We start from the raw sequence: 11,392 nt of genomic DNA on the forward strand, positions 1-11,392 counted from the left end.
AAGTTTTAACTGCTAAGTTATTCTTTAATTCACATGAGTACTTTGAAGAATAAATAAGATTTTTATTTTTGCCCAAATTTAGATATTAAAAATAAGTTAGTTGTTTTGTACCTTTTTTTGTTAGCTTCTTAGATAATCATTGTAAAATCTGTCATCTTAACTTACCATTTCTTCAAATCAAGGGCTGATTTGGTTTGATTTAATGTTGAATCGCTATAGTATCTTTTATTCTTTTGCAACGTGTTATGGAATTTAGAGGAAGCTATGACAAGCTCCCCGAGCTGCTCCCTTCCTTTGTGCTAGTTCTGTGAGATTGAGTCACTACTATATGTTTTGATACTCAAGTTGAGATTATATTACACCCACCATGTCCTTTGAACTTGCCCCCAAGCCTATCTAGTTTCAAATCATTATGATTTGAAACTAGATAGATTGTTGATGTCTTAGAAATATAGGTCCACAAAAAAAAAAAGAGTGTTACCTTGAATGATTAAATTGAAAGAGACTTCCTGGTCTTGGAGACAAGTTGAAATTTGAATTTTTAAAGAAAAATTTTAGGGAATTTGTTGATTAGATTAGAAATTATAGCCGAATTTTAAGGTAATGAATGCACACTATTGATTTGTAGTATTTGTTTCTTTCCAATTTTTTTAGTATTGGGAGACAATTCATTCTTTAAGTACATGAGACTTATCTTTGTAGGTTTAAGTCGTATTTTTTTTTTGTTTATTTAACTTAATATTAAAGTTGTCAGAATCATGATTTCTGATATTAGTTGTTTTAGTTAGATAAAGTTTGAAAAGTATTGATCTCAGCAAATGAAGACTTCTTATTTGATGAAATATTTTTTTCGTCATATTCTCAGCAATTGGGAGCATGTTGAGTGGACTTTTAAGGGATGAGCTCGTGGTCCTTAAGCTAAACTGGAGCATATGGTCTTTAAGATAAATTTCTTTAGGTGGTATTCTTTGTTTTTTTAAGTAATCTTTTAGCTAAATTTCTGTGTTGAATTCTTTGTTTTATGGGGGTTGAACTCGATAGTGGGAAAATCTCTATCCTTTGTCTATATCTCTTGAGGGATTTTGAAGATGAGTTGAATCTTTATTATTTTTTTACTTGTGGGTTGCATATATTGTGATGCATCACCTGCAAAACATGTCATTGTTTAACCTTCACTTAAGCTTAAATCAATAACTTTGTAAACTTATTGAGATAATATGGAACCATTATTTCATTCCTATTAAACAAAAATCATTTGTCATCATTTTCTTTAGGACAACTTTTTCTCCTCTTAGATTGCTCCCTTCTACCCACTGCAAGTTTCTCTCTCCATCTCCCCCTCTTTCTTTCTTTCTCTCACACACATACTCTCCCTTTTTTTTCTCTCTCTTGTGGGGATTGTTGAATTCTAAGTTTTTTTTTTTTTTTTTTGCTTGTTATGCACATCCATTTTGATGTATCACATTATGTACAACAATTATATACAATCCACCATATCTAAGGCTTATTTGATATAAGAAATAAGATTATCTTCTATTTTAAATTATAGATTTTTTTCGAGTTTGACTATGGAATTATGTATTTATCAAAAAGTGTAATGTCTTATTATTTTATATTCATTATTTTGTATTTTGTTCTTTCATATCTGCCTTAAGTTTATTCTTTTTATACATTCCTATTTATATATTTTTTCAATAATTTAGATTTTTTTTCATGTATATTCAATGATGGAGATTGGAAGTTTATTGGTTAGCTCATATTTCTAACCAGTTTGGAAGTGATTTTGATTAAACTGCTTTTAATCTATAATGCTTTTCAAAAATGATTTTTGGAAGAATCACCTATCAAGTTATTATCCAAGAATCACTTTAAGTGATCTTTAAAAGTTTGTCAAACAACTAATTTTTGTTAGGAAGCGCTTTTAGCTCTGTTAAAATATTTTTTTTCGCCTAAGCTCATCTCTACTGTATGCTGTAGAAAAGAATGTCCCATATGAAGATTATCAAGTCTTATTAGATTCCAAAGGCAAAGTTGTTGATGATATTATAGGCGATTAAGCAAAAGCTTTTGATGATGGAGAAGGAAATTCAGAGCAACCTTCTGACGGTGAAGATGGCAATCTGGAGGAAGCTTATGATGATGACAATGATGATGGTGATGACAGTTTGTATAGAGGTTTAGATTTCAACAAAGGCATTTAGGGTATAAATGTTGAGATAATAGGACACAACTCATCCCATGCTTCAATTACTGTAACTGATGTCCAGAATACCCACAACAACCAATAGCCAGAAAGGAACACGAAGGCCCAGGATGATCAACAACCAGAGATGAAGGCAAAGACAAAGATGACCAGTTGATGATCGGCTTCTAGAAGGTGTTAACATCCTTAGCATAGTTTTAAAAGGCTCAAGGCACACCAAGACGCAAAGTAGTACTGGAGCCTGAGGCGCAAGGCACACCTAAGGCGCGGGCTTTAGTGAAGTGAGGCGTACCCTAATTTACATATATATTTTTATATAATATAATCAAATTTAACAATCATTTATTTGTCCTAAACACATAAATCATCAAATATCATCCAAAACTTCAATTTAATCAACAAAAAACATAAAAATAAAGAACTCCAAACATAAAAACAAATCCAAATCTATATTGCTATTAGTCTAATACATATCCAAATCCAAAGTTTCCAAACCAAAACATGAAATTTGTCCACAATTCAAAAACATCATTAAAAAACACTTAAATAACAAATTTTTCCACAACAAGCAATCATCACTCCTCTAAATCAAAAAAATCATCTTGATCATCATTTCCATCATCACATTTGTAGTCTTCCCCATCTTCTTCATCTGTTAAATCAACCATGTCTCCATCTTCATCTTTATCTTCATCTTCATCTTCATCTATTAGTAAATGAGAAGGCAAAGTTCTAGAACTTGAAGCTATCCCCCTCGTTGGTGGTATTATGCTTGAGCTTGCTCTAGTTCTAACTCTAATATCAAATCTGGCCTCCTCAACTCTAGTAGCTCTAGCAACATCACCCCATGTCAAATTATCATCATCAAATACAAAATCATCTTATGCACCTCCATGAGAATCCTCATCTTCCTATCAACCATTCATTGCTATCATCTATATCTTTCAAAGAAATTGGGTCAATGGTGTTACGTTCATTGTACCTTCTCTTCAAGGCTCAATTATACTTAATGTATACCAAATCATTCAAGCATTGATGATCTAACCTATTTCTCCTTTTGCTATGAATTTGCAAAAATTCATAAGCTCATAAATATATTTTAAAGTTTTAACTTTTAAGTTACATTCAAGACTCTATTAGACTATTACTTGTAATTATTTTGGTCACTTACATTTTCAAAGATGCTCCAATTCCATTCACAACCTGATGCACTGCATGTTAAGTTGAGGAGTTTCATTGCAAACCTTTGCAAATTTGGAGCTGAAGCTCCATATGCAACCCATCATTCAGTTGTAGTATAAATATTAACAATTTAGTGAAATGATTCACCTATTTTAGCAAAAATACAATCTAATCATTTAAATAAACAAAACTAAATAACTAACCTGGTGTTCTAGTCTTCCTTGTCCTAACAGCTAACTCATTCCCGAATAGTCCTTGGGCATTTGTGTACAAACTTACTTCGACCACAACTTTTTCTTGCTTAGCAGGGTCTCTTCTTAGCCTTAAGATGCACTTATACAAATCACTCATAATCTCTACATCATGCTCTATTTCTAGTTTATCATAGAAGAATTATGGGTTCAAAAAGTACCCTACTGCATGCGAAGGCCAATGAAACTGAATCTCCCACCTCTTATCAATGATGTTGAAGATTTATTTGTACTTTTCTTCATTTCCATTAAAATTTTCACATTTGTATCCTTAGCTCTATTCATGGCCTCATAAATGTATCCCATAGGAGCTTTTTTTTCACCATCAACCAAAAGAAGCACACGAACTAAGAGACCCAAAACTCTTAAGCAAAGCACAATAGTGTTCCTAAATGAAGGCATTAGAACTATGTTGGCTATAGTTTTCCCCTTCTACCTTTTTGCCTATTTACTATCTGACCAATCTAAGCTTGTAAACATCTTCCTCAAGTTGTTTTTTTGTTCATGCAATCGCGATAATGTGATGAAAGCAGTTATAAACCGAGTCTTAGCAGGCCTAAGCAATTCCCTTTCTCTAGTAAACCGCCTCATCATGTTGAGTAGCCCTGAGTGATTATAAATATACCCATTTAGTGATATAGCCCTCTCCAATGTCCTCTTGATGTTTGGTAGCTTTCCAATATCTTCCAACATTAAGTCAAGGCAATGTGCAGCACATGGTGTCCAATACAAATGCAGGCGCTTTAATTCTAACAACCTCCCTATGTGACATTGTAGATAATAAATTTACATAAGTTCTCAAGATAAATAATTCAATTTTTAAAAGTAAATAAAAATTCAATAAATAGTATTTATTACCTGCCATCACATAACTTGAGTAATTATCTATTATAACTTGAATAACGTTCTCCTCAGCAACTTGCTCTACCCATTTGTCAAGTAACTCAAACATTTTTTATCCCGTCTTGATCCTTGAAGAAGCATCAATAGATTGCATGAACATGGTTCCCTTTGAACAATTAACCAAAAAGTTCACCACAAAGTTCTCTCTTTTCTATCGGTCCATCCATCATACCTAATTGAACATCCATTTTTTCCCCATTCTACCACATGATCTTTCATGAAATCTTTTGTGAGAGTCAATTCTTTCTTAAGGTTAGTAGCTCTTACCTCATGAAGAGTTGGTCCCTTCATACCCACACCATATTGGCCAATAGCCTTAATCATTGGTTGGAAACTCAGATATGTGACTGCATTAAATGGAATAGTAGCCTCATACATCCACCTTGTGATAATCATACAAGTTCTTTCTCTTGCTTCCTTTTTGTAGGCATCATTGATGGTAGTTTGATTCATCTTCCCACTACTTCGATTTTGAACAACCATCTCTGCATTAGGAGTGAAAAAATGATCCATATGACCTTTTTATCTTGGTTTTTTTGAAGAAAACATCCTACCACCACTTCCTCCTCGGTTACTACCTCCATTAGAAATGTTGGTGACATTCATTCTACTATTAATCTCCTCACCAAAATCTTCATCTTCCAAACCAAACAAATCTTCATTAAATTCATTTGCTCTTTTTGACTTTTCTTGGAACTCATATACTCTTCCATTTCTTCTCTAACATGTTTTGAACATTTTCTACACTTTTTAGCATTTATATATCCACCAACAAGATGTTGTTTATGTTTATATATGTCTCATTTGGTTACTTTATCACAAAAAATGCATATGATGGTGTTCAAATCTTTTTCATTAACCAAACAAGCATACTTCCATCCGGGATCTCTTCTTCCACTTGCACTAGAGTCCACTTGAGTTTCACTCTCATTATCCATCTTGTAAACAAATTATTTATACTATAATAAAATAATTATAATTAAATTAAGAAAAAAAATGAAAAAAAATATATTCATATCACATTAACAAAAAATATGCACATGAGTGTTTTTTGTTTGTTTATTTTATTTAGTAAAATTTTCATGTCAAAATACAATATTTATATTTATACTACAATATACAATATTTAAATTTATAATTTATACTACAATAAAATAATTATAATTAAATTAAGAAAAAAAATTGAAAAAAATATATGCATATCACATTAAGAAAAATATGCACATGAATGTTTTTTGTTTATTTATTTTTATTTAGTAAAATTTTCATGTCAAAATACAATATTTATAATTAAAAAAATGTCAATGAGAGTTATAAGACAACAATGGAAAAAAAATGCAGAAAAAGTGAAGAAAATAGAAAAATACTAAGGTCCCGAAAAGGTATGTGACTATTTTTCCTCTATTTTTCTCCCATTTTTTCTCTATTTTTCCTCATCTTCTTCATTTTCTTCACTTCTCCACTGCATGGCTGAGGCTAAGGCACGATTTGGGAGTGGTGTCGGGTTCAAAAATACCATAAAAGGGGGTTGGAAGGGAAAATAGGGCCAAAATGGTGTCATTTTGGCCTTTTTATAAATAATTTTTTTTTAAAAAAAAAAGAACAGGCTCCAAAATGAGGTTGTTTTGGCCTGTTCCTTTTAAAATAAAAAAGGCCAAAACAACATCGTTTTGGTCCCAAAAAATCCAAAAAAAAAAAAAAATTAGGCCTTCTCAACCCTCTACAACCCGACGCGGTGATTGAAGAAGAGAAGAAGAAGAAGAAGAAGAAAAACAAGAAGAATAAGAAGGAGAAAGAGAATAAGAAGAATGAGGGCATACCTGGTCGAAGGCGACCGCATCGCGCCTTGCACACCTAAGCGGCGCTTTCATGAAAAGGAGTCGCCTGCCTTCACAACTATGATCCTTAGTAGTTCCCACAAACAACGCCAATGTTGATTCTTAGCCAATTGGAGTCAGGTCAGTCCAGTTTTATGGAAATCAGACAACCTTCCTCCCTTCTTTGTACCTCTCAAAGGGTCCGCCTGGCAATAATGAAACTGGGTAGACTCCTTTCTTGCACAAAAGCTCAAGCTACTTAGTGGGAGAGAGTGAATAGGCATATGTGTGCGTACCTTGTTTGTGCTTTTTGAAGGGTTTATATAGTGCTGATGAGAATGTCACTATAGTGTTGACTAGGCACTTTGACTTTCTTTTGTGATGATGATTGTCTTGCAGGCTATTGGGCAATCATCATAGTTTTGGGTGGCTGCAGGTGCCATCAGTTGACGTGCCATGAGCTTGGACTGTGCAGCCGCCTGTCCCCTTAGCCTATTGATGTCTAGAGCTATGTGTAGCAATTAATTGACATGGACTTGAGGGCTAGAAGAGGTCTCATTGGTTGTTCATATGTCAGGCATGAATGATCATGCATACCAGTGGGTCTTGAAGACTTGACTAGATAGTCTTACCTGTTTGGGAGGTTCGGCCCCCATTGCCGTTTGACCCTGTAGGGGAAAATGGCCTTCTTATGTTTGGTGTCAAACGGAACTGGTCATGATCTGGACGGATTGCATACCTATGCTAGCCGGTCAAGGTGTTTGGGTTGGAAAAGGGACACATGGAGAGGAGCCCCCCACACTTACTTGAGCTCATATATCTTGATGACATTGCTTATGAGGGTTGGATTGGCTCTTGTTTCACTTTTTTGCATTAGGGTGTTTTGGTAATTTCTTAAGGTTGCACAAGGGTTGGTGAACGATATCTCTAGATTGGGATAATTGATTGTTTAAATGGCCATGTTGGGTTAATTAATCAATTAGGACACTTTTGGGCTAGATTAAGTAATCTAAACCCATGATAGGCTTAAGTCACCTAAGCCCAATGGAAACCCTATAAATACCCCCTTAAAGTTTAGGGTTTCAATTTTTTTCCACCATCTTCCACGTTCCCAAGAGAGAACCCTAGCCTTTACCCTCCAAACCCACCCCCCCCCCCCCCCCCCCCCCCCCCCAAGGTTCAAGGTAGAGTTATTGAGTGAAAAATTATGGGTCTGCGAGACTTCCAATGACTTTAGATTTGTTCTTCACAAAAAGAAAAGGATTTGGGAACATCCAAATGATTGGTAAGGTTTTCTTATTCGAGTATCTAGATTTGTTTTGTCATTAAAAAAATGTTTTTTTTTTTTTTTTTTGCTTGCATTGTTAGGATCTAGATGCCTAAGAAGTTATTTCATGCACCTAACCTAATCTTAGGATAGGGAACGAAGTAATCCAAAATTCCCTACACCTAACCTAATCTTGGGACATGGAATAGAGTTATTTGAAGTTCCTATCAACTTGTTTGTGTTTGAAGCCTTGCATTAAAGCCCCTAGGTGGGGCTAAGCTCATGCCACCTCGCCTCTCTTCTTTTGAGTCACACACCACCCTTCCAACCCTTAAAGATCATTTTAAGTCATTTTAAAAGTTGATGAAGGAGATATCATTCATACTTAAGAAGCTATAATGAATTTTAATTAATTTATAAATATGTAAAAAATTCTACTTACATTTGGAGTCCCTCTTTGAAAGGTTCCCTTTTAAAGGAAAAATATTGTCAGGCTAAAATTTAACCCTTAAATTTTGGTCAAGTCAGAGTTATGTCATAGTTGTCCTTCATTCGCCTTAATCTCACCTTGCCTTGGTTGTAAGCCACTCACGAAGTTAAGGTGTTGCCCCATGAGGCCTTAGTGCCATATACATCAAGTAAAAGTGTTGTAGCTATTGTGCTACGAGTGACATGTTGTTGTGTCACAAGTGGCATACTATTGTACCCATTGCACTATTGTGCACACGTGTTGTGTCAACTTCAACATGTTGTTATGCTACATGCAGTCTCTCATGCCATCACAAGTTCAACTATTTTTGTACCACTTAGACTACATTTGTTGCACTAGCATTATTCTTTACCTTGTCTTCTTTTTAAGGTCCTCATGGGTGTATTGTGCCCACTAATGAGGCATTTGGCACCCAGTCATCCAAGAAAAGTTGCTAACATATAGGTCATAAGTAAAACCCATTATGAGTGATCCAACCATTTTTTTTTTCAATATTACTTACATTGGTGAAACTTTATATCCTTTTTCAGAGATTCTTGTTCAATAAATGAACTCCTTTCTTCACTATTAGGCTCTCATATCTTCAATTAGTTCACCTATTTCTTTTAGCTTGGGACTAGTTCAAGTAGCTAAGAGAGTCACAATTAAGCTAAGGTGCCTCATGGTCCTTACCTAATGAGGGGAGGGGAAATTGCTTAGGATAAGTTAATTTAGAGGAACCTCAATATTACCATGAATTATCATGACCAAAAAATCCAATACATCCACTCCTTAAGGGTTTTACCCTTCCATTATCGAAATAATAGCACAAACTAAAAGAGAATAATCAAGGAAACTTATTTGAATAGTAAAAACAATAATAGAAATGAAAAATGCATAACATTTAAAAAAAACATGAAAATTAGTTTAATAGGCTCTAGCAAAATCTATATATGAGATGAGGATTTCCCTTTTCTAACAATGCTTGATTTTTATCCTTATTACTTTTTTTTGTTTAAGCTTTATTGGATGGTTTTTACCTTTAGGTGCACTACTTTTATGGCCTTGGAAAGGTGGAACATCGATGATGTGACAATGACCATTTTTGGAGGAGTTTAATAGTACACTTTAGAGTCATCAACCAGTTAGTACCATTCAAATGTCACTTTTGAAGCTTCTCAAGTTGAAATGCCTCATTATAAGTGTGCCATGCATTTAAAGTACTTTACATGACACTTCGTTGGAAGAGAAGAACATGTCGAAGGAGTAGTGAAGTCAATGACCAAGGTGGGTGAAAATGGCTTGGTTCTCATCTTTAGTAGTGTGCTATGTTGACTTCTTGTTCTTGCAACATCATTCGAGGCTTGTTCATCGAAAAGTGGTCACTTGGGTTAGCAAAATTGCTTACCCTAACTATAATAGGCTTGTGCATAGAGTAGGTGAATGGATTGCCTAGCAAACTATGTAGGTAGGGAGGTATCGATGCTTGGTAGTTTGTGAAATGGGTTATGTTAAAGGATCACCTAATGTTCCCTCCTTGCATAGTGGTGTAGGGTCTAAGGGGAGGATCGTGAGAGTCAATCCTTGGTAGTTTGGTTTGCAAAGTCGATTTCATTGACTTGGCTATTAGTGCCTAATCAACAAAGTCAATCTTCCTCTTTCTTGAGCTCTTCTAACTCCTCGTTCCCTACCATTTTCCTTAAAAAAAAAAAAAAAAAACAACTAATCACACACCTTACATAGGAGGGGTTAACTAAAGACCAGTCAATGATAGTGGGTTTTTGTTGAATTGATAATGCAAATTGTGTTATTAGAGCTCAAAATAATCCATTTCTCATTTCAATCACACTTCCAAATATTAGAAAGAGTTATTAATTCTCTCAAAATCACATTCAAACAACATGTTTGTTTGGATACACTTCTTGTTTTTTGTTTTTAAAAACAAAAAAACATCTATATAAAAATAGAACATCTTATTAAAAAAAAATATATAAATTTACCTTACATTTTTAAAAGTTACCTTCAAAAATTTTAAAATTGAAGTAGAATTTTTTTTTTTTTTTGATATCTCAATTTTCTTCTTTCCTTATTACTTTCTAGAAACAAATATACATTTAAAACTTTAAAAACAACATTTAAAAATCAAACATAACTATTAAGATTATTTGGGTAAAATTTTCAACTAAAGCCACATATTTCTTAACTTGATTTATATATGTCCTAAAATAGTAGGGGTGCCATAAGTTTCCTCAAATATGAAGCTTTTAAAATTATAAATGTATCCGTCTAAACTCTTTTTGCATTGAAAACTTATTAATACATCCACCTTACAATTTTAAAAATTCTCAAAACACTTCTTTCATTATCCTCTCCCTAAACTCATCTTCTTCCTTTTTCTTAACTTATTTCTTCCTAACTACAAACTCTAACTATAAAACCATCTTGCTTAAAGTTTAGAAGTGAGAAAGACAATTAGGAAGAATAAAAATGTGATTTAAAAATGAAAAATAATGAAAAATTATAATTTCAATGGAGGGAAAAAAATTTAGAACCTGTGGTGTTTGACCTTCTAGTGCATGACATTTCTGCTATGTTCGACTTGAAGAGTGTTTGGAAGTATCTTATCAAACACCCTTAAAGGTGTCCCAAAGTATACCACTAAACAACCTTAAGAGTGTCTAAAGGTATAGGACTAAATAACTGTAAAATGTTCGGCCTTGTAACTCCTAATGATACCCCTAACTCCTTTGCCCAACCCAAAAAATGCGATAAAAAATGCAAACAAAAAAGTGTAAAAATAATGCTTATGGACTTGCAATATCATTGGATATAATTATTTGATTATTCATCAGTGAGAAACACAACTCTCTTACTAAATTTAGTTAAAATTACGGAGAGATAAGAAGATGAAGAATGAAAGTAGGAGTGAAGAGAAATTTTGTGTTGAAGGATATTTTAGGGATTTCACCTAGGGATTTGTCTTAAATTTTTTTATTGAAAAGGCGGATGCAAAGAAAGTTTAGATGGATGCATTTATAAACTCTCCTTTAAAAATGTTGAAATGATATACATGTATAGCAAAATATACCCTTTCAATTGTAGAGAAACAGTAACTACTTCTCTCGCTAAACACACTATCTAAACCATAATACTTTAATACATATTTTATACATTCAAATTTAATGGATATTATTATTAATAGAACCTAACAATAATAAATCAAATCTTGATTCCAAAAGTACAAAATAAATGCCTTTAATATTCCACTACTCGAACATTCTTTAACATTTGGCGCTTCCT

This window comes from Vitis riparia, chromosome 9 (genome assembly GCF_004353265.1).
Source record: "Vitis riparia cultivar Riparia Gloire de Montpellier isolate 1030 chromosome 9, EGFV_Vit.rip_1.0, whole genome shotgun sequence".
Taxonomy (NCBI): Eukaryota; Viridiplantae; Streptophyta; class Magnoliopsida; order Vitales; family Vitaceae; genus Vitis; species Vitis riparia.